Here is a 25,040-nt window from a genome sequence, read left to right on the forward strand (position 1 = left end):
GCTTAACCCCTGTCCTTATTCACATTTGCATGGCAAGTACTTCACCAAGTGGGCTGTCTCTTAGCTCCCAAAGGAGTCATTTTTTATTAGTATTTTTTCTTGCTCCCAGAGCTGATGCATATGCAAACAGATATGAATATATGCTTACTTCCCTCTGGGTCCCCTGCTAAAGTTAGATCCTTCTGTTCCCAGGGTGCTTTTACACTCTCAGCAAGCATCATCTTCTACCAACCTTAACATGTCAGGAAAGGGAGTGCCCTCTTTCCCCTTCCCCAGTGGCACTGCACCCCACTGTGCAGATATGTGTCGCCCCTTGTGACACATCCCCTCATTGTCACCACAGACAAAGCTGCTGATGTCATTTCATATACAGAGAAATGAATCTAAAATATGCCCCCAAATGAAATCTCTGTCTAAAAGGGTGAATATATTTGTCATGGAGTAGCTATCATGGCTTGACGTTTTTTAAACTCTGAAAAGAACCCCCAGTGTAAAGCTTACCTTCCAGGAGTCTCCTTTTTTTTTTTTTTTTTTTTTAAAGCAATCTTTTCTAAGAAAATAAACCATGAAGCTATTTGGGGCAAATTAGCTCATTGCCATTGGGTTGTTCTGTCATACTGGCTGTGGCTTAGGGAGGGACCAGGGGTGAGAAATCACCGAAGCTTAGCACTTCCTTACAAATGCAAGGCATTTCAGCCCAGTGACTGCCTGGCATTTACCAAAAGGCCATTTCTGCTTCGGGTTTGTAGCATGACAAGCTCTGCATAGAGTTAGAGACAAAATGACAAATTTCTCACATTGGAGACACTTTTCTGGAAGCAGGAGACTGGTTTCTCACTGGCTGAGAGAGCTTTGAAAACACTGCAGCAGATTAAACTGTGGGACCATCTGTGGCTCCATCCCTGTGGAGGAGGGGACAGGCAGAAATAGTCTCTCTGGACCTCAGCAAATGTACCAACGCTTGGCCTTGAAGCAGGACACCAGTGTCCTTCTGTGCCAACCAGATAGCTGTCTCTGAGATATAAGTTTCTGTCACCACACCAAACAAGCGCCTGAACTGGCTGGTCAACAATCCTTGATCCCACAAAGGCTAGTCTCCAAGAAGCTTATGAGTAGGAACATATCCAAATACACACAGGTCAGAACCATCAAGGATTAGCAAGAGGTCAATACTTCAATCTGCTACAAAGCAGCCAGAGTGCTCACCAATCCCTGCCAAAGTCACCATGGTGCCTGCTACCCACATTCTATGGACCGAGGCACACAGGATCACTGCTGGTCCAGACATAAGACTAAGTACATTCCATAGCAGTAAAAGGATGACCCTTCTATTGGGCTTTCTGTGGTACTAGAACCACATGTATAGTAAAGAGACAGAGTTTGAGGCAAAGTTATGAAGAAAGGAATGCTTGTTTTTATGGTTCCTCAATACGTTTTTGCATGTTTCTCTCTTTCCAAAAATCCACTGTCCTTGCCCTCCAGGCCATGGCCATTGGCTGCCACCAGATCAATAGCCTTCATTGATTTTCATCCTAAACACAGTGGCAGCAGTGACCCTTTTCCAATGAAGGCAGACCGGTGGCTGCTCTCATCCAAATCTGTCCCTGGTCTCCCTCGATGTCAAAAGAACTGGACTCTTCCCCTGCCTCCACTCTCTACAATGTCAGGCTTTCTAGCTGCTCCTAGATTGTCAGAATCTTGCCTCTGGCCTTAGCATGTGCTGAGCTTTCTGTCTGAAAGACTTTACATCCTTGTAACCACATGGCTCACAGCCTCCGGGAGTTTCTCTTGCTGAGCTCTTGTCTGACCATCCTGTTCTAAGAAGCACTTACTGTTCTTTCCATTGGAATGCTTGCCTCTCCCAACTTCTCTCTATGGTAGCTCCTACCATCCATGTGTATGTGTATTATACATTTAGATGGGATATATATACACATACACACATACATATATATATGCATACACATATACACACACATATATATATACATACACATATACATATATATGCATACACATATACACACACATATATATATGCATACACATATACACACATACATATATATGCATACACACACACATATATAAAACTTATTTTGCTTTCTGACTTCATGATCTTCCCACATCACACACTAATTCAGTGCCTAGGACACTGACTGCCCCACAGATTTATTTAATAAGTGACTACTGGAATGGTGGGATGTAGTCCCCAAAGACATTTGATCTGCCTGTTTATCAAAGAAGTCAGCTAGAAATCTATGCACATGAAGATACTGTCCCCACCAGTCCCACAGGCAGCAGAAATAGTGGATTATTCTTGCTGCATTTGGGAGAAGAAAGGCTAGTGTTTCTCACAGAGACAGCTCCCTAAGGTGGGTATTTTATGACAGTCCCTAAGGGACAGCATTGTGCTTAGCGTTTTGTTTTGTTTTGTTTTTTTTTAATGTACTTCTCCCTATAACCCCTGACTATATACCAGGCCCAAGGGGGTAAGAGAGGAACATATGGTCTCTGTGTGTGTCAGTATAGATGATGTGGAATGTCCGAGACCCAGAGCTCACAGTCTGTGTTCAATGCCTACAGGTTGACTCATCCCTCAGTGCCAGCCAAGTATGACCAAAGCACCTGGCCTTCTGGTGAACACAGCGTGATGAGGCATCATGCTCCACTGTCAAAGCAGTGGAGAAGTGCTGATTACTGGATTGCTTCTCCTGGCTTGTTCAGCTTGCCTTCTTATAGATCCCAAAACGACCAGCCCAGGCATGGCATCACCCACAATGGGCTGGGCCTTCCCATCTTGATCACTAATTGAGAAAATGCCTTAGAGCTGGATCTCATGGAATCATTTCCTCAAGGGAGGCTCCTTTCTCTGTGGTAACTCCAGCTTATATCAAGTTGACACACAAAATCAGCCAGTATAGCACCCAAATTGGGCAAGCTAGTTTGAATGAGATTGGCACATAGACTCATATGCTTGAAGGCTTTGTCCCCAATTCAAACCTGTTGGAGAAGGATTAGGAGGCATGGCCTTATTGGAGGACTTATGTCACTGGTAATGGGCTTTAAGATTTCAAAATCCCAGGCCCAGTCTTGCTCTCTTTCTGCCTGTTGCTAGTATGTAAGCTCTTAGCAAGGCCACGCCTGCCTGCTGCCATGAACCTTCTCATTATGAATGTGGACTAACCTTCTGAAACTGGAGGCAAGTCATCGATGAAATGCTTCCTTTGTAAGTTGTCTTGGTCATAGTGTTTCCTCATGGCAATAGAACAGTGACTAAGGCACCAAGCCACCCTTAAGCTTCTGCTCTAAAATGTAATTAGGCCTGTCGATGCTTGCTTCAAAATATCACAAGTGTGTGTGTGTGTGTGTGTGTGTGTGTGTGTGTGTGTGTGTGTGTGTATGTATGAAATGGGCTTGTATATCTATGTCCAGACATGCAGTTGTGCAGCAAAAAGCATGTCCAAAGCAAGCAAGCAGTCTCCAGGCTCTGGTGCATTATGACGTTCATTAGCTTGCTTCTTGATGCTAAGGACCATGTATATGGTGCTTCTCAAAGAGTGGGCCCAGATTAGTAGTAGCAGCAGCAGCAGAAGCAGCAGCAGCAGCATCCATTCACAGAAGCTTTGCGAGGGTCTGCCCAGTGATCTACATTTGAACATACTGCCCTTGTTATTCTGATGCTCCCATGATGAATATCCACTGCTTTTGAATAGCAAAAGCATGTTGGAGGAAAAAGGAGCACACAAAACTTGCAAAACCCTGGGCTGGCAGGATGATTTAGTTAGCAAAGCACTTTGCTTTGTAAGGTAGGTGTGAGAACTCAGATTCCCAGAACCCCCATGCAAAGCCCTGATGGAAGCCTGGATAGAGCGTGCCTCAAACTGTGAGTGCCAAACGCATGACAGCAAATGCTTGTGACCTCAGTACAGGGAGGCAGAGTCAGAAGAGCTTGGAAGCTTGCTGAGCAGCCAGCCTAGCCTCCTTGGTGAGTGTCAGACCTGTGAGAGACACTATCTAAAGATACAAGGTGGACAGCATCTGCAGAATCAGAGCCTGTCTGTCCTCCGCATGCACATATATGCATGTGTTCTCTGTCTCTCTCTGTCTCTCTGTCTCTCTCTCTCTCTCTCTTTCTCTCTCTCGCTCTCTCTCTCATACACACACACACACACACACACACACATACACACCACAAGCTAATAAAGCTTTAATATTGAGGTCCGCAGTGCATCTGACTTTAATGTACAGACTATGAGATAAGCATGTATGAGGAAAAGGGATTGCTCCAGGAGAGGGGGACGCCCTACTCCTTCCCTGGCACTGTGATCTTACCCTGATCCACCTGCTCTTGTCAGGCTGGCGTGAAATCAATTAGCAGTGCCACCAGCTTCCTAAGGAACAAAGGTCTCTGTCATACTCACAGTAACCAATATCATCACTTGCATTAATTGACCCGGCTGGTTGGACCTTTAAGAGCAGCGAGAACTAAATGGCCCCAGGAGACTGAATTATGCTCCACCTGCTCTCAGCCGTCTTTATCCCACGGCCTACCCCAGTGTAACCCCGATATATGGGAAATGTGGAACTGTGCAGGAGCAATAGAGACATACAGGGCGTGGCTGACTTTTGTGAAGAGAAAAAGCAGAACTTGGACCCCTTGTCTTAGTCACATCACATTGTTTTGTACCTTGTGAGTGAGGAGTCTCATGGATGCCACCAGCACCTGCCCCTCCTGCTGTAAGGCTCAAGATCAGGGAGAAAATCACACCAGAAATGCAAGCTGACTCATGTCATCCCCCTACCTGGGTTTCACGATGGCTTGGCATCATGCTGAGAATACAGTCCCAATGTCCTCAACAGGACAAAGCAAACTATATTTAACCAGGGATGGGGAGATGACTCAGAGAGGAAAGTTCTTGTTGGTCAAGGATGATGACCTGGCTTTGGGGACCCCAGGAGCCACATAAAGCCAGGCACAGCAGCTCATACCTATCACTCCAGCTCAGCAAGGGAGGACCCCTGGGGTCTAGAAGGTTACCTACCTGTATAGTCACAGTAGCAAAACACACAAGACTCTGACTCAAATAAGAAGGACAGCGAGGACCAATAGCCAAGCTCTGCACCAGCACTATGGCGCGTGCATGCCTGCACTCACGTGTGCACGTGCACACCTCACATGCATCAATACATACTCTAAGAGTTTTTCCTTTTAGAACTTAAATGAGCAAAGGTCTTTAATAGACCTTTCCTAAGGAAATCATAGGAATGGAGACAAGCGTGTGAAAGGGTATAGATCACTGGGGAAATGCAAATCCATGCCTCCGTGGGAGACTGCCTCACACACTTTGTGATGACTGTTGATCCAGAGCAAAGCAACAGCAACAGAAAAAAGCAAACACTGAACGAAATTCAGAAATTATGAATGCTGGGGTAATGCAGGAGAGTTGGGCTGCGGTGAGCTGCTGGTGAGAACAGGAAACAGGGGCGGCTCTTCTGAGAAAAGGTTGACCCTTCTGCAATGGCATTTAAACAATAAGCGGGATCTGGCTATCTCATTTCTGCCATATGTCCAAAAACAAAACAAAACAAAACAAAACAAAACAAAACAAACAAACAAAAAAACCCCTAAACTCAATCCTCACTCAGGGATCTGCACGTCAGTGCTTGCAATGGCATTGTTCACAGCAGCCAGGAGGCAACTCAGATGTCTACCGATGGATGGATACAGAAAGTGTGGGATCCACACAGTAGAAGAAATCCTGACACTTGCCACAGTATCCTCTCTGACATGGGCACTCACATTTCTCTAGGCAACTGACCATCCTAGATCAGACCTTGTATCCCAGCCTCCTTTGCAGTTAAATGTGGCAAATCATCAACATGTCATGGGTGTCATCGGCAGCCTTTTAATCCCCCTGAAAAGACAACTTGGATGCTCAAGAGCATGGTTACCATGGAAATGGCATGTCATAAAAATACTGTGAAGCTACGATTGGGGGGAGGGGCCAGGGATCCTAAACCACCCAAAAGACACCTGCTGACTGATCAGCCAATATTCATTTTGGGGTGTGTCTGAGGAAAGATCTGTCTGGCTTTGAGCCATCGTTCATGCAGGGTTGTTCTGCTATGAGCAAAACAGCCAAAATGACTCATTAATATGTGGCAGAATCAAAAAGTTTTCTAGCTGGGCATGAGGGTGCACACGTGTCATCCACGCACTCAGGAAGCTAACACAAGGGTTGTGAGTTTGAAGCCAGCCCAGGCTGCATTGAGTTCCTATCTAAAAGAAAACGAAAACAAATTCTGCTTTTACATTCATCTCTTTTACTTCCTATCATCTGTAATGTATTTTATCCATTTAATGCACTGGTTTTAGTATGTTTCCCCTCTAGATGGCAACCTCTTTTGACAAGCAAACTATCCATTGCTTGTTACTATGTGTTTATGTGCTTCAAGCAAGCTTGATAACGATTTACATCATACAAATAAGTGAAGGAGTGAATTTGAGCCCCATTCTCAGTAATCTGTGCTATTCTGGAAGGTTCTCCACTGCATTACTTAAAAAAAAAAAAAAAAGTTTTTCTTTACTTGCTCCCCACTTGATGGTCTCAGTACTGCTTAAAACCAGAACACGCTCTTGTAGAATCTCTTAAGGCAAGGCTTGAGTACTATGATACCTGTCTGCTTCTCCGTTGGCTTTTTCTCTGGAGTCTGCATGCTCTCTGCCTAGTGGGTAGCATGTTGTCAAAGCCATAACTGATTGGATGAACAAGTGTGTTGGGCCCTGTTTCAGCCCTGGTTTGGGCCTTGTGGACAAGCCTGGTTCGAGTTTCTGCGGCCTTGTGGGAAAGCCTAAGCCTGGTTCGAGTTTTGAGACCTGTTTCAGTCACTTCCATACAGGGGTGACTCAGCAAGACCTGTTTGGCACTGCCTCTGCCCCGCTGTTGCTAATGTAGAGCTTTGCCATTGGCCCTGTCAGTCACCCTGTACTGTCAGTCACCCTTCCCCGCCTCCTACATTATCTCGCCCCACCAAAAACCCCCTCCCTATGCTCCGAGTTTACATAAGTCAGAGGCTGATGCGATGAAGTTGAGTTCCTGTTAGGACAAGACTCCCAGCCTGGTGTGCTTCTTTTGGGTGGGGACCAGGACAGCTCTCCTCTCTCCTGGACCTGCCAGCAAGGAGCTGACACAAGTGAGCATGTTCATTTATCAGAGGAAGAATTTGAGAATGATCCTATCCTAAATCAGAGGCAAAGTCCAGGATGTATCCTAGACAAAGACTGCCCTGGTCCTTCTCTAGGCAGGGCATCTTGTGAGTCAAGCCACCACCGTCCCAGGGGTTTTAGAGAGGCAGTCTGGGTCTGGAAAGAGCTCTGACCTGGGTACAGGAGATGTAAATGCAAAAGACAAAATATGCTGTGGGTTCTGAGAAGGCACCTGTTCTCTTCCTGACTTGGTTTGCATATAAAACATGGAATTATTTAAGCTCCATAGTCAAAGGGAAAATAGAGAACCAGTCTATACTCATGTTGTGTCATTCAAAGCCACTAACTATATGTGGCTATTGAGGATTTGAGATGTGCCCACGCATATCATCAATATGAAAGCACACTGTCTCTGATAAACCTGATACTACAAATGCATGCTTCCCCTTAGTAACTTTTATGTTGCCACCCTCCTGAACTGATATTTTCGATATAGCCTGTCAAAGATGAATGTTTTCCACATGGCTTTTGACTTTTAAAAAATGTGACCACCAGGAGCTGGAGAGATGAACCAACAGTTAAGACTGCTCTTCCAGAGGACCTGGGTTCAATTTCCAGCACCTATGTGCAGTTCACAACTGTAATTCAGCCTTCAGGGCACCCAACACCCCTCACTTAGACATGCATGCAGGCAAAACACCAATGTACATGAAACAAAAAAATAACTAAATTATTTTTTAGAATATGAATGACCATTAGAAATTTTTAACATGCAAATGTATATTGTGTCACTGTCCTAGTTTGAGTTTTATTGCTGTGAAGAGACACTATGACCGCAGCAACTCTTACAAAGGTAAACATTTAAATAAGGCTGACTTACAGTTTCAGACATTTAGTTTATTATTATCATGGCAGAAAACATGGCAGTACACAAGCAGACCTGGTGCTGGAGAAGGAGCTGTGAGTTTTACTTTTTGATCCTCGGGCAGCAGGAGATTGTGTGTAGGAGACCTCAAAGCCTAAAGCCTGCTCCCACAGTGACATACTTCCTCCAACAAGGCCACACATACTCCAACAAGGCCACATTTCCTGATTGTGCCATTCCCTATGGGCCAAGCATTCAACCACATGAGTCTATGGCGCCCATTTCTATTCAAATCACCATAGTTATAGACAGTACCATACTGGGCTATTATGACTACTGTGTTTCAGCCACATAAACGAAAGCACGATGCATAAACCCTTTGGTGAATTCTGCAAGCTCATTATCAAATAACTTCAAAATGTTTTACTGACATAACAGAACTTTTCTGTAGAAGGGCAACCATGGAAGCTCTGCACAATTTTGTTTCATAGCCTAGTAGTTAAGCTAAAGCTACTTGAAAAGGCAAACCATTACAACAAAGAAAGGACAAAGGACTAGAGTCACATTGGAGACAGTGAAACACGCGGAAAGAATGGGAATCTTTTCTAGATATTGTGTAGCCCTACTTGCACTGCTAATCCTGGGGACAGATGCTAAGATGCTGGGGATGCTGAGGATGCTGAGATTGCTGAGGATGCTGAGATGCTGAGGATGCTGAGGATGCTGAGATGCTAAGGATGCTGAGATGCTAAGGATGCTGAGGATGCTGAGATGCTGAGATGCTGAGGATGCTGAGGATACTGAGATGCTAAGAATACTGAGGTGCTGAAGATACTGAGATGCTGAGGATGCTGAGATGCTGGGGATGCTGAGATGCTGAGGATGCTGAAGATGCTGAGATGCTGAGGATACTAAGATGCTAAGAATACTGAGGTGCTAATGATACTGAGATGCTAAGGATGCAGAGATGCTGGGGATGCTGAGATGCTGAGGATGCTGAGATGCTGAGGATACTGAGATTCTGAGGATGCTAAGATGCTAACGTGCTGAGTAAACCATAGCCAGTATGTGGTTCTTGTTTTGTTTACATCAGAAACAACCAAATCTTGAGTTGAGATAGAAGCTGGGGTCAGAGACAATTACAGAAAAGAGAAAACAACAATAAAAAGTATGAGTAAAAAAGTAACTACATATGAGAAACTGGAGGGAGGCAGGGAGAGAAAGCAGGAGACAGGTCTTAGGAACTGCTAGCATTGACAATTCCTGGGGACTTGATGGAAAGCAGACTCTTGGACCCATTCCAAGCTCAGTTTCTATCCAAGATTTTACTCTTCACCGAGTCTTTAGAAGACACTTCAGCAAGTCTGACATTTCCTGGAAGTAGATTTCACAACTTTTCTTGGCAGAAGCCTAAGCAAGGTACCATCACAGCATCCTTACTCTGACTTGGGGACTGATTTTTATTGTTCACTTTGAATTATCCCAAAGCATGTGAGAAAGATCCCTCTTCTGTCACCTTGGAGCTTCAATGTGAGCAAAGACTTTCTTCCCCCCTTTGTACAAACCAAAATCGCACACCCCCAGTGATTCCATCACCTCTGTAGAGTGGACTGGTTAACACAACTTTGACTCTAGCACTTTGTAAATGAGTTACTCACAGTGAAGACAAGTTATGAAGAAGCAGCTGACATCTGAGTGTTTTTTTCTTTTCTGGGTTCCAATGATAAATGAGGAGTAGACTGTAATGGTGCTGGCCTGTAATACTGATTCCTCAGGAGGCTGAGGTAGGAGGATCCGAGCTACATAACGAGCTCTAGGACAAGCTAATAAATGTGGCCAGATGTGAGTTCATGAGAGAAACAAAAGGTGGGAGGGAGCTCAATCGTAGATCACAGGCCTAGGGTGCGGTCACCCTGGGGTTCAGTCCACAGCATTCCTAAATAAGCAAATTCATGAACAAAATATTATCAATAATGAGGGCTAGAACTCCACACTCAGGGGGGTTAACTTTTAAAAGCATCAAGTTATTATTGACTCTTGTGCCCTTAATGAAAATAAAACCTAAAAATAAAGGAGAAATAATGCCTCTGATAGGAAAGTTGGAAGCCCCCACCCCAACCAAGCTCCCCCCAGTTTTAAGTTTTCCCTGTTCTTATCACTACAACACTAATCATACTGGAAACCATATATATGCATAGGAGTTTACTGGTGCAATATTAATTCTCCTATCTAACCATAAACCCCTTTATTGCAAAACCCTTGGCTCTCTTTTCATCTCTGATACCTACTAACAGATCAGGTTTCTACTGGCACACTTGGGAAATATCTGGTGGAGGCTAAACATCCACAAGGCGCTTTATGATTATGAAGTATTTACAATGCTTTTTACTTTTGGAAACAAAACTAGGTCAGTAGACGCTTTACAGAGTAACAGACAGCAAGAGAAAGGGTCTACACTCTGGGGAACGGTGCCTTATTTTGCAGACAGCAGCTCTCAAAGCAGGTCAAAAAGCCTATGAGTTGAAATTAGGGTCAAAACTCCACCTGTCATGGCAGAGAAGGGAAATCAATATGCTGCATACAAACTTCTTCAGTGTCAGTCAACCCATAGCCAATAAGAAGTAATAAAGGGGAAAAAAGATATGAGTCAACATTTTTTAAATACCAGTGTCTATAGACATTTTTTTTCCCCAAAGATAACTGAAGGAAACAATTTCTTCCCAAACCAGATAAAAGTTCAGTCAATGCACAAGCAAATCCTTTAAATCTTTTGTTCTTGTCTTGGGTTGAGTGACAACCAGGTCATCTCTTTAGGTCTATGTGGCATTTTTAGTGGTTTTTAAAAAGTCCACTTCTACCAGAACCATCTCACCTAAAGACAGAAGAGGAGTAGATGAAAGGAGACACCCATGAGGAGTCCCATCTCATGGCTTACAGTCTGCGCACGCAGAGCTGCGATCTTAATTGTTTGGTTGAACACATTAGTAGGCCACACTACTCTTGTCCTAAATAAATAAATAAATAAGTTGTGCAGGAATGAACAGATGGAGGGACAATTTCAAAGCAGCATGTGGGCGTCTCAGGCCCAAATCCCATTAACAGACAACGTGATTTCTAACAGCAGTTCCCACACATAGCTTTGGAAAACTTCGAAGTTATATGTAACGCGGAGTAACATGGGCCCCCTTCCCCAAACTGTCTGCATTGCTCTCAGAGACTCGATGCCCCTGCACCTGGGTCCAGCTTCTGTCAACGGTCTATGCATTAGAGCCAGGCTGGAGGATTTAGAAGGCTGCCTTAGTCTCCGCTTTACTAAAGGTGTAACAAGTTCTACAAGGAAGTAGACTGGATTGTAGTACACTGGAAACAACTTTCTGGAAAGCTTGCAAGAATGTATCCTCTGGGAAACTTAGAGCATATGGCCTCCTTGTTTGAAGAAAAAGAGAACACAGACCCAGCACTGGAATACTGAGACACTCCCACCTATTCCTAGCACGGTAGCAAAGCCACAGACAGTGAGCAAGACTGGGATCAATGACTGCAGTTACAAAGGACCCTGGGAGGCAACACCAGCGTGCAGAAGAGGTCCTAAGGCCTAAGTGGGAAGGGAAGAATTTGTGACCTGGGCTGTTAGGGAGAAGCTGGTTTACTTAGTCCAATATTTCCTTGCTTTTTGTCCTCTCATTTAGATAGTGGAAGTCTGAGCTGCCCCGTCAGCACTTGGGTAGAAACAAAGGCTCTTAAAGAAGCTCAATGACTCTCCTGAAACTGGGTTAAGACATATAGATGAAAGTCTACAGAGGCTAGAGAGATGACTCAGCTGCTCCTCCAGAGGATCTGGGTTCAATTCCCAACAACCACTTGGTGGCTCACAACTGTCTGTACCTCCAGTTCCAGAAATTTTCTATGCCTTCTTCTGGCCTCCGTGGGATCCAGAAACACAAACGGAGCTTAGATATACATGCAGGCAAAACACCCAAATACCAAAAATAAAATAGAAATCTAAAGACAGCCAAGAGTCAAGGTTGAAGAACGTCTCTACTATTCCCTCTGGCCCTTGACCTGAGCACAGGGCCTCATCGTTTCATTAATGTTTGAATGATTCAGAGGATGAGAATATATTAAGACAAATGATGGTCTACATGAGAGCAGGTGAGCTGTCATCAGAGGACAGGAAGAAGTGGTTATGGGACTAGGCACGAATTACACCGCAATCAAATTAGCTCCTAGGCTACATCTTGCTAGACACACACACTCCCATAGCTCAGCTTCAGCTGCCTCAAAAATGCCTACCTCACTCCCTCTGCAAGTCTGAAGCACAACCTCACAGTACCCAGTTCAAACCTCACTGCACCTCACCTACTGTGAGCAAGCATTTCATGAGTTGTCATTATATGCTCCATGCCTGCCTTCTGTGTCAGAGTATGAACCCTGTGAGCGGGACATGTCTATTTTATCACCAGAGTCCAAACAGTACTTGTGGACTGACCCCAGACTCATGGCTGGGATCCTGCCAACATTATTCATGAAGGGACAGACTGGACCTGAATGATTGAGTAAATGAGTCAATGAATCAATAATATTCAGTAAGAGGAAGGGTTTTACATTGGGCCTTCAATTACTTCAGTGGTTCTCAGTCTGCCTAGTGGTGTGATTCTTTAATACAGTTCCTCATGTTGTGGTGACCCCCACCATAAAATTATTTTGTTGCTACTTCATAACTCTAATTTTGCCACTGTTATGAATCATAATGTAAATATCTAATATGCAGGATATTTGATATGTGACCACCCCATAGGGGTCGTGACCCATAGGTTGAGAATTGCTCAATTAGTTCAGACTAAAGAGAATTCTGTAAATGCTGGCTATGTAATTAGGTCCACAAAGTAAAAAAGAGGAAGAGAAAGCATCAGTAAGCAGGACTTGGAGGGGATGATGACCTTGGACAGGTTCAATATCAAGCCAAGCCTATCATAAGCCAACTTCAACTTCCACATTGGCCAAATTCTTAACAGTGTATGTCAGTGTGCCTTCAGCAGCTCAGGGTCAATAAAGTGTGTCTTGATAGATTAGACCTGCTAAGCTGTATCCTTCGAAATAGTTTATAGCAATGGCCACTGTGCAGCTTAATAATCTACATAAGTATCATTCAAAACTTCAGAATGTGCACAGCAAAAGTGAAATTGAGTTCTAAGGACACACACACACACTCACACATACACACACACCAGGTATGAAGGGCTGGTGTTCCAAAAGGAGAATATGATGTAACATACATAAGCTCTCTAGTTGTCAGGACTAATTTCTGTGTGTATACTTGGTTGGGCTAAGGAATGTCTAAATGGTTGGTAAAATTTTGTTTCTGGAAGCATCTCAGTAGTTCTGAAAGAGATTGGTGTCTGAATTTGTAAGTTCAGTAAAGAAGGTTGTTTGTGTTCATCGACCAGCTAAGCTTTCTCTGTTCTGTGCAGGATCTCACAGAGCAGGAAGGCTGGGTTTTTCCCCCTGAGCTAACACATCTGTCTAAGTCTACACATGGACATGCGTTCCCAACTCCTGGGCTCTCAGCCATAAATGGACACATTCCATCACCAGCTCCCTGGTCCTTTGGATGCAGACTTAGCAGCATCTTCGTTCCTTCATTTCCAGCTTACAGAGAATCACTAATGAGACTTCTTGGCCTCGATAAACATTGCATCCAACTTCCATGATTTATCTCTCTTTACTTCTCTTCCCTTCTCTGAAGCCCTTTCCTTTAGCCAAGGCTTATTTATAATTGAATTTTATTCTCTACTCATTATAATCAGTGCTTAACTTAATTTTTCTTACCTTGTTGACAAACAGAATTCCTTACCCCCACCCTAAACCAATCTTGTCAACAAAAATTATTCCATTTAAGGGTTTTACAGCACCAAGCCACCATTACCTTATTTTTCTTCCTAGTTTGATCAAGACTGCAATAATGTGATTGTAAGTTTCTCATTTTTTAAAAATTTTCACAGAGATCAAATTATTTTTAATTGCAAAATATAAAGGAGCCGCAAAATATTTATTCCCCCAGGGTCTACAGAATATACCTTTAAGAGGTATAATATTAAATAATATTTTAATTAATCCTCTTAGCTTAACTTTGTGGGAATTCTTTATGCTTCTTTTATATTGTGGTAGAAGAGCTGAGAATGGGGACTGTGTTGTAACATAGCTTATGGCTGTCGAGGAAATACGTGAAAAAGTATTAGTATTAATGTTATTAATATTAGTATTAGACCTTGCTTTACACAGAAGGAAATAAAACCACATATAATGAAAGGGTCCCTGGAACTTAATCTACTGAGCTGCTGCATTTTAAGCAATGAGGTGTTTGCTTTTTCTCTCTGAGAGCAGAATTCTAGCCATTCCCTTATTTTTGTCAGCATCATCTAAGATGTCCTGATTTTTCTTAGAGTGCAGAGTCCAGGAAAATGATGTCTGCCCTGCTCATCCGCACTGATGGCCCTGCCCCTGTTCCACACATCCTCTGGGATTCCAGGATCCTCCTCTCTCTCTTCTATAACAACAACTCCAAGCCAGGAAGTGACCTGATAGACTCATTCACACTGAGGCATGTGTGAATGAAAAGAGGAACCGGCATCTTCTCCCAGGAGCCCTTGCTCATGAATAAGACAGTAGGCTTAGACCAAAAGAATATTTCCTGAGCTGTGGGGGAGGCTCGGTGGTAGAGAGCACACATAGCATGGGGGGGGTCAGGGAGGGAAGAGACAGAGACAGACACAGAGAGACAGAGAGACAGAGATTTGTAGGTAAATGAAATTTCAATTTTCACTGGCCTGGTCGTGAGAGGATGCCCTGGCAACCTTGACATTGCACTGTGGTAGATTCTACACGGAGCCTAATTGTCATTCATTCTATGACCAGGGCTTGATCCCCAGTCTCACAGTGAAAAAACCAACTCCTAAACGGTGTCCCTAGACTTACACACATGCTCACATGTGCATACACATGCTTACACACACACACACACACACACACACACACACACACTAACACATTACATTGTTATTAAAGTTTCCTGGATTCCCATTATAGTACAACCAGTCTCAGAACAATACTCCCATCCACTTTAGAGAGAAACAGGAGGTGCAGGTCTGCAGATTGTAAAGATAAAAAAAACAAGAACTCATCAAATACAATTGTCATCCTATAGACCAAGGGCCAAGGAAACTCAGAAATAACAGGGTGTTTACATCTCCATCCCTGTGACAGTGATCACATGCAGGGTTCAAACCTCACCCTCATCAAAATCCCTCTGGTGGCTAGAAGGCTGTCCCCACACACTTCGGGAGCTGCAGCTGAGCCATGAGAGCTGTCATGCCTGGGATGGCTGCCACCTGTCTCTAAATGCTCCTAGAACAGGACGGGTGGAAATTGGCAGGCCTGGCCAGCCACCTGTGTCTAATGCTACTACTGTCAATAGACCTCACTGTCCTTTTTCCTGGACCCACTGACCTTGGGCTTCAAAACAAAGAAAGCTATAAATGTTTTTAAGATGTCCAAACTAGAAAACTTGGCGCCATTTTTTCTGCCAAGAACAAAGTATGTCTTCCACCACAGGGGAAGGACCACAGGGGCTTCAGCAACACTTCGAATGTCCCTTCTCTCTCTCTCTCTCTCTCTCTCTCTCTCTCTCTCTCTCTCTCTCTCTCTCTTCCTCTCTTTTTCTCTCTCTCCCTCTCCTCCATCCCTCCCCTTTCCTTCTCCCTCCCCCTCTCCACCCTTCCTCCCCCTTCTTCATGTCTTTCTTTCTGTCTCTCACTTTGTGTGTCTGTGTGTTCTATGTACTATACATGAATATGCAGGTATGCACACGCATGTATGCATGTGGAGGGCATAGGAGGCCACTGGCTGTCCTGCTCCATCACTTCTCACCTCATTGACCATGAACTGGAATGTCCCTCTGTATCTGGAGCTAGGCTAGCAGCCAGGATAGCCCAGCCATCCTCAAACTGGTGCTGGGAATTGTAACCCAGATCCTCCTGTCTGCCCAGCAAGAGCTCTGGCCCATCATACCATCTCTTCAGTCCCATTTTGAAATACAATAAATCTTAATTAAACTATTTTTAAATGAATTCTTCAGTGCAAGTGACATAAGACACTATAAACATTGAAGTCCCTTTTATTATTTCGTAAGCTATTACTACACACATGGGTGAATAATGTGGTTTATAGCTAGGGAACTCTTATTACTCAAAATATAAATGGTCACATTAACTTTTTTATGAAAACGTGTAACTAAACTATCTTTCTCTACTTTATGTCTGTGCACAGAGAATATTCTATTTGTAGTGGCTGATACATAAATGAGAGAAATTCAGTAATGAAAAAAAATTAAGGGTATCTAACTTTTTGATTTTTAAAATAGAGCACCTCCTTGCATGTGTTTTCCTGACCTGTACTGGACCAACTACGGCATCCTTAAGGCGTATGAGAACTATAAATTCTTGCCCTCACCTCTGGATGTCTATTACTTTACATTTATTAACGATGACATTGTGGATAGAGTACCAACCAGGTGGAAGGATTTGCTGATGTGACATGATACCCTATGGCACCTCATTTGATCTCAGAAAGTCTGTGATGAAAGCAGACACCCAGTCCTGTGCTATGAACGAGACCAACAGATCCCCGGTGTTGACGACACCGACAAGTTGGTGTTGACGAATGACGACAAGGCTGACGAACTAAGTTTATAACTCAGCCCATCCTATTCTCTCTTTAGAATTTCCTAGCATCCCAAGCTGGCCCCCCCTGGGAATTTTAAATCTAGTAAGGGAGTGAATAAGTGAAAGTTGTTAAACTAATGTGTCTCATAGACAAAACAGTCGATCAAAGGGAAAGACAGCCAGAGGGAGAACAACAAAGATGGGGGACTCCGTGAGGGAAGAAGTTGCAAAGGACACGGGCACAAGCGGAACTTGAAAGGATACAGGATAAGTGAGGTCGAAGAGAAAGAGGAAGTTCCAGGAAATAAGGATACACTTCCCTGCCAAGACCTGATCCTTGCCTCAACCTGAGCTATACACTCTGCTTCCAAACACAAAGGAAACAAGCCCACAGCAGTGAAATGCAAGGTGTGGCTGTAAAGTCAGTCTGCATCTGGAAGCATCCTCTGCTCCGCCCAGTTCTTCCACTTGCAAAATGGCCGCATCCATTCCTAACCCTTTTCCATTCTGTCACCTGACCTTTCTGACGCTTTTTCATAGGTTCCTGCTTACCCTGCCTCCAAATCCCCGCCCCCCCCGCCCCCATCTGCCAGAGCTCACTGGCTCTCTTCCCCTCTTGCAATGTCATATAAGTAAATTTGGGGCTTTGGCTCCTCTTAACTGAGTTTTTGCACAAACTTCCTTGTCATGGATCCTTCTTCAGATTTCTTCTATGTAAGCAAGGTTCTCTCTAGGGCAACCTCTCTAGGGTAACTCTGCCTCCCAGCAAAGGCTCAGCATACTTCAAGGGTTCTCTATAGGTTAAGAACCCTGTTATCTGCTTAGAACAGCATACAACAATGTCTTCAGCCCTTCCCTCCTCTGGGGGCTCACAAGGTACTTCCTCCCCAACCTCACCATGTTCCAAGAACCCTGCTCCCGTGCTTCCACATCTCGGTGTTTGTTGATTCACCTCTGTCTTTCCCCCCATGGTTAATCCCCTGAGCCTAGTAAGCCCTTGCCCTTCTCCTCCACCTTACCTTTCCTTTTTTTTTTTTATTGGATATTATATTTACATTTCAAATTTTATCCCCTTACCCCATTCCCCCCACCACCCAGGAACCCCTTATTCCATCCCCCCTCCTCCTGCTTCTACGAGGGTGTACCCCCACCTAACCCCCACTCCCACCTCCCCACCCTCAAATTCCCCCCTACTCAGTGTTGAGCCTTCATGGGACCAAAGATCTCCTCTCCCACCTATGCCCAACAAGGCCATCCTCCCCTACATATACAGCTGGAGTCATGGGTCCCTCCATATGTGCTCCCAGGCTGTCCACCTTACCTTTCACGACTTGAATTGTTAACTCAGATTTGGCTCAGTGTCCTCTCCTAAGCCCTAGGAAGCCTGACATGACACAGAGTTGACCTAGACTTTCTTTTCCTGCAGCCTGTCCCTAATTGCACGTCCCTTCTAAGTTTATGTACTATGTTTATAAAAGCCCAGGCATGGCAATAATGTTTTCTTAGCATGTATGTGTGTGTGTGTGTGTGTGTGTGTGTGTATATATATATATATATATATATATATATATATATATATATATATAATTAATATATATATATATGTGTGTGTATACATATATATTCTAAGAAAAATATATATGTATGATAGTATGATATGTGTGTGTGTGTTTGTATACCTTTGACTCCATAAATATAGGAACAGGATTACAGTCATCTTTTAAGCTCTTGTACATGTCACATTGTAGCACTAGGGTTGCTGTAGTAGGCTCCAAATTAGTGTTTGATGAATTGATAAGTCAGTGAATGAATGAATGAATGAATGAATGAATAGATGGGTGAAAGGCCTCTTTATTTACCAGTTACAAGCCATGTCTCTTTCTGAGGAATTGAATAAAAAAAATCTTTTCTACTAATTTTGCCCACTCTGTGGTGAAAGAGCTCAATGCTAAATCAAGGCTACCCCAGACCTGAGTCCCCCTAATTCTCTCTCACTTCTAATACCAAGATCTCATCATAACAATGCCCAGATGAGTGGAAAGGACACTTTTGTGACCATATAACAGTCCTGATAATATTTAGGAAAAAACTGAATCTTTGCAGAGTTTCTCACCATCAAAAGATGAGCTGAGCTGAAACTCTGGCTTCTCCAGGCAGGCTCTAAATCCCGGGCAAATGTCCTTAGAAGAATACAGGCGATAGAGAAGACCGTCACAGGGAGATGGAGGCAGGCAGTAATTAGAAACTGTGGGGATAACCCAAGGATCACTGGAGTCACAATGAGCTGGGAGAGGCAGGAGAGGCTGACCGCTGGAGTCTTCGGAGAGCTGGGGCCCATTGACATCTTTTGTTTGGAATTCTATTGTTTAAATCCACCAACATGTTATGGAAGCCCAGAGAGATAAAAGCATGTGCCATCTTAGAACCTTGTAATGTTGCCCAAGGTAAGCCTAGAGGCTTCCCACTGGACAGAAAAGCCATTCTGAGCAAAGCCTTGATCAGTAGTAAAAATGAGCTAGTTCTGTTATTGTGGCAAGAAGAGTCTGTGCTCATTGATCGCCCCACAAAGGCCAGCCACCATTCCCTTTATTTATTTATCTAGCAGTCCATTTAATCTTTTTGAACCTATAATGTAGGTTCTATCACCCACCTCTATTATATGGGCAAACCGGCTTGGAGTAGCTCTTTCTTTTGTGTAAGTCCTCAGAGAACATGACTCAGGCACATTTTTACACAAAGCCTTAGAAAAGAGCTTTCACAGAGAGCCTAGGATCCAGCTGCAGTCTCAACTGCATTGAGAAGGTTTACACAACCCCTCTGAGCTGGACCCCAGCTCTAGCCCCCTATGCAACTCTAACATTCTGGGGTCTCCCATATCTGGTTTGTTTCTGACATGGTGTGGTTTGCAGTCCAGGTTTTCCCTATTAATACTGAAATTCTTTTGCATTTCCACAGTGCCTGCCTGCCAGGCTCAGACACCTGGCAGGAAAAAAAAAAAAAAAAAAAAAAAAAAAAAAAAAAAAAAAAACGCAGCAGAATTGTCTCTCTCTGAGCCATGCTGAAGAGCAGAGATGTACCTCATATTTTTGAATGTCCCCTTCCTGTTACAGCCAGGCCTCACTGACAAAGCCCCAGGCTGCCAGGAAGCCTCCCTCTCTCATTCTGATATTTAAATTTAATTTAACCGTAGCATTACCCTGCATGTCAACAGTTCAGGACAAATTGATGGATTCTAGTTTAACTATTTAGCTGTGCCAGTGGTAATATGTCCAATCATGCATTAAATTAAAAATGACACTTGGAAATATGTATATCCTGGACCTCGGTCCCATGTACCAAATAGGAAAAAAAAAATTAAAATGCTGTTTGGTGGAGGATTACCACTGAAGAAACATGAATCTCATTTCCACCAGCTGCACACACCACATTTTCAAGGCTCCATTTAAAAGCTCTCCAACACCCACAGCTTGGTTCTCGGACTGGACAAACATGCCTTTGGAGAAGAGAAAACCTAGCTGCCGCCAAGACAAAGATGCTGTCTGAGTCAGTAGCCTCCTCATTCTCACCCTGATTCCTGGGTACCCATGTATGATTCTCTTTGCCTGCTCCAGATTTCTCCTCCTCCCAAGACTAAAGTAATCATCCTCAGAGACATTAACAGATGCATCTGAAGACAGACATAGCTAGACAGTACTAATGGTCACCCTTCTAAAGCACATGCTACGTGCCAGACCCTCATAATATCCCACCCATCAGCTCTATGCATTCTTTTCTTGCTTTGGTCAATGCAGAAGCTGATGCTCACAGTGGGTGGGGGCATTTTTTACAGCATACGATGAGGACACATAGAGCTATGATTTCGGGCAAAGTCTGCTAATTCTGAAAGTCAGCCTCTTATCCACGACCTTCACTGCTGGTTTATGCTCTGTCCTTGCCAGGGTGTGGTGGCACATACCTCTAATGCACTTGAATGAGGGGATAGGTGAATCTCTATGAGTTCAAGGCCAGCCTTATCTACATAGTAAGTTTCAAGTCACCCAGAGCTACATAGTCAGATGCTGTTTTGCTCCTGAACTTGTCCGTTTGACTGAACTATCCACTTTTCATATCTCTCCATGTATCTACATAAGATTAGTTCAGGTTCCAGATGGGAATTGCAGAGCAATGAGGCTTGGATGAGATTGTTTTATTTCCTTTGCTGTGTCTTTTCCATGTGGGGCAGGTAAGACCCGATACTAGTCTATGAACCCCTTATGGCGGAGTATCAAATCCCATATACTAATAACATAATCGCACAGCCAGCATGGAACAGGAGCATGTAGCCATTACTGAGCTGCGCTGAAGTGAAGGAAGAGAGACAGAGGAGTAGGGGGTCCAACCAAGGATATGGGAGAGTGTGGGCAGAGCCCTGGGTGCCAGAAGAACACTGTCATGAGAAGCCAAGCTTTGGAAGAAGCAAATGGCATCTTCCTCCTAGTCTCACAGGAAGGCAGTTTCCCTGTGGGGCTGAGTTGTTGTTGCCATAAAGTCATCAGCCTTCCAATCAGTCACCTTCCCAACTCGTGAACTTGATCACTTTGGCTCTGGGTCAAAAGACAGCCTAGAAGTTTGTCCTTCCCTGCAGTAAGAGCAACAACTTAGCAAAGCAAAACGCAGAGGAAGATAAGGACAAATGGTCAAAAACCCAAGTGCAGTTGGCTGAGGGGAATCACGCCACTCCACACACACTGCATTTACACAGCTGTGACTGTAGAATCGGCAAAAGGTAAATGTGCTCCATGAAAAGTCTAGTCATACAACCAGTGAAGCCCAGTGGTATTCAAACAATTACATCATTACGGAAACAAACACAGATCAGGTCTTAGATATTTTCCCGTTCGCCAAACTCAACTGCAGTGCATGCACCTGTTAATTTTCTATGCTGTGTTCTACCTCCAGCTCCTAATCATAAGCTGACAATTCCTTTCCTAGTCAGAACTACCATCTACCCAGACATTCGGAGAAATGTCCACAAGTGGAAAGTCCCCATGACCTAACCTTGCAGATTTCTGGGAGGAGCTGCTCTGGGCTCGAAGAGGCCAACAGCAGACCAAGCTGAAATTAACCTGATTTCAGCAGTTGGCTTTGAGTGTGTCTGCATCTGTTGTTTTAATGGACTGTGAGAGCTTCTGGGTTGTCTGCCAGAACCTGTTGTCAAGGTCGAGAGATGAAGGCAGGCAGCCTGAAGGAGCCTGCAGCCTGGATGCTTGGCAGCCACATGAAATGAGTTACCCTGCACTGTCAGGCCAGTCTGCCTGGAAGTCTTTGACTTCTCCAGTCTCCCTTTAGATTTTAAAATATAAAAGAGCTATTCATTGAGAGCTGGGTTTGTTCAACCAGAAATATATGTGTGTGTGTGTGTGTGTGTGTGTGTGTGTGTGTGTGTGCTTTCATCAACTTTATTTTAGCATTGTATCCATGATGCAAAAGAAAGTCCTTCATATCCATTCTCCTTATTATATATCCCTTGGCCAAAGCAGACATTGAGACACATGGCCACACACAGGTGCTGTGTCCAATCAAACAACATGCATACTCCTGAACTTTTAAAGAAAGGCTCAGCTGCTATTTTTTTTTAAAAAACTACTGTCAATCATGGGTCAAGGAGGAGCTTACAGGGCCACATCCTCCCTGTTGAAGTATTAACTTCTGATGGATTCTGGTTGGCAGGCACTTGTTGTCCTTAGTTATGCAACTACTGAGATGCCCAGCAGGCTTCAGCAGATGGTTGCAAACCCATGGGCCCACAATCTCAGTGGGTTCCCCCCAAAACAAACAAAACAGCAAGAAAAAGTCATGAATATGGGAAGGGACTCCCAAAGGGGGTGATGGATATAGAAGGGAGATTTGAGGTAGCTATAAAATTCAAATTGCAAGTTGTACATGTGTGAAATTGTTAAAGAGCAAATGCAATAAAAGTTAAAGAGTATATATGTATACACACATATGTGTGCATATAAATATATATTGAGGTGGAAGCTCCTGGTTTCTTTGGAGAGTCAGTTGTGTCATTTGATGTTTTTCTGGAAGTTGTCTGATAAGAGGATGTTTTGCTGAAGCAGACACATGAGAGGACACCTGATGCTTGGAAAGAGTGTAAGTAGAACCCAACAGAGAATGACACTCTTGTATTGGTTTGCCTTGTAACACTTTGCTGCTTTTCACCAGTGTGTTTATCATGACTTTATATAAAGAAACACACCAAAGAACTTCTCATGGTATTCCAGCTGCTTCTTGCAGCTTCTACAAACTCATGCCAATTTGCCAGAGCCTTGAAGTTTCTTTTGATTCAAGCCACTGCTATTGATTCCTGTTTGGTGTTTGCCAATTGGACTGGACTGTGGCTACAGATTCATATTTGATGTTTCAGACTGAGTTTCTGATATCCTGACAATAAAGACTGAAATCACCCCAAAGGGCTACTTCTAAACAGTTCCACACTGTATTAAGCATCTTTCTCCCCTACCTTTGGTTGGTGGATTAGAAGGGAGGTTAGTGTTTAAGAACCCTTATTAAAGTAGGTTTTGAAAAACCTAAGCCTATGATACAGGGACATAGATACTGTATTAAATATTTTATTCCAAGCATTATAGCAAGTTGCCTATCTCTGTTCCCATATGACAGATGAGAAAACTGAGTAGGAAGAAGTCATGGAACTTGGCTCCAGTAACACAGCTAGAGGACCAGGGCTGAATTCAAATCTAAGCAGTCTCATTCTACAGCCTACCCTTTCAAGTATTGGACTGTGCTCTCAAGAACCAAATGAAATAGCAAAGAGTCTAAAGGGTGGAGGGGCGTTCCAGGTCTCATTCTCTGGTTCTAGTATCTTCCATCCTTCTCCAGTCTTGGAACCACTTTATACTTTTGTAAAAATAAAAGAAGAAAACATGATTATCACCAGACTTTCAGTACACATAGAATCAGAGCCACTATGGACTTAATAAATATTCCTGTATATTTTTATTACAATAAAATCTATTATCATTCATTACACATGTGTGTGAATTAAAATATCCTCACCTCACAGCAGACAGGAATCAGAAATAAGTCAGGCAGGAACTTGAGGCAGCCATAACCCTCAAATTATACCCACTAATAACCCACTTTCTCCAACCAAAACACACCTCCCATACGTTCTTCAATCTCCTGTTTCTTGCAGCTTGGACCAAGACCCTTGAGGGTAGGGAGGAAGAATCAACGACATAGACTCCAGGAGTCAGGCAAGTGGCAAATGCAGATTCATTTATTGCTGGGACTAGGCAATCCTTTATACCACCCTTGAGCATCTCATTGGCTCTCAAGTAGCCAGATGTGGTGCTGTCTCTTTCTCATTGGCTCACTCCATTGCCTGATCCAGCATCAGAGGTCTTTAGCCATGCTGGCAGATTCTAGGTTGGCTGGGGAAGGAAGTATCAGTGGTGCATGCACCAACATTGAGGAAGTGACACTGGGCCTGCTTGGCTAAGTTCCTCCTGCAATCTCCCAAAAACAGTACCACCAGCTAGAGACCAAATGTTAAAACACATCATCCAGTAAAAAATACATCACAGCTAAGACATGACGCAGGGTTGCAGACTTTCTAGAAATTTCAAGAAAAAAAAATTCTAAGATTGAAGTGAACCTTTTCCCACCCCAGAACAATACACTCAGGATGGTCTTGTGTGCTCTTTTCTTAGAGTCTCAACTGTATTCTATTGTGCTAGAAAGTCTTCCCTGCCCTTATACTGCCATGTTTGTAATATCAGTTTGCCCCTTCCATGGGCTCCCATAAGCCATGAATCCAGTCTAACAAAAAACCCAGCATGGCAACTGTCACATTGTTTTTATTCTCTTTGTTGAGAGATTTTACTTTTTGAGTTTCTCTGCCTTGGATGGCAGTAGGGGAGTTACCAATCTGGATCGTAAGGCCTCCTGGCTACACAGACACAACAGGATCTGCTGGCCTTCTCAATGTCAAATGCTTTGATTTCTCTTACTCTTAAGATGAGTTTTGAATAACTCCTGGCATTAAAGGGAAGACTATCTGCCAAGCAGTCCTGAATTACAGAGAAACCTTCAAAGAAAGCAATGCCCCTCTGCTGGATATGTGCTTATTCTGAAATCAATATGAGTAAGCGAGTTCATTCTGAACTCATTTGATTAGAAACTTAGAGTCCAAATCCATATTACTGCCACTGCCACTTATCCCTGACAGAGGATGCTGACA

The sequence above is a fragment of the Arvicanthis niloticus genome, chromosome 8 (assembly GCF_011762505.2).
Source record: "Arvicanthis niloticus isolate mArvNil1 chromosome 8, mArvNil1.pat.X, whole genome shotgun sequence".
Lineage (NCBI taxonomy): Eukaryota > Metazoa > Chordata > Mammalia > Rodentia > Muridae > Arvicanthis > Arvicanthis niloticus.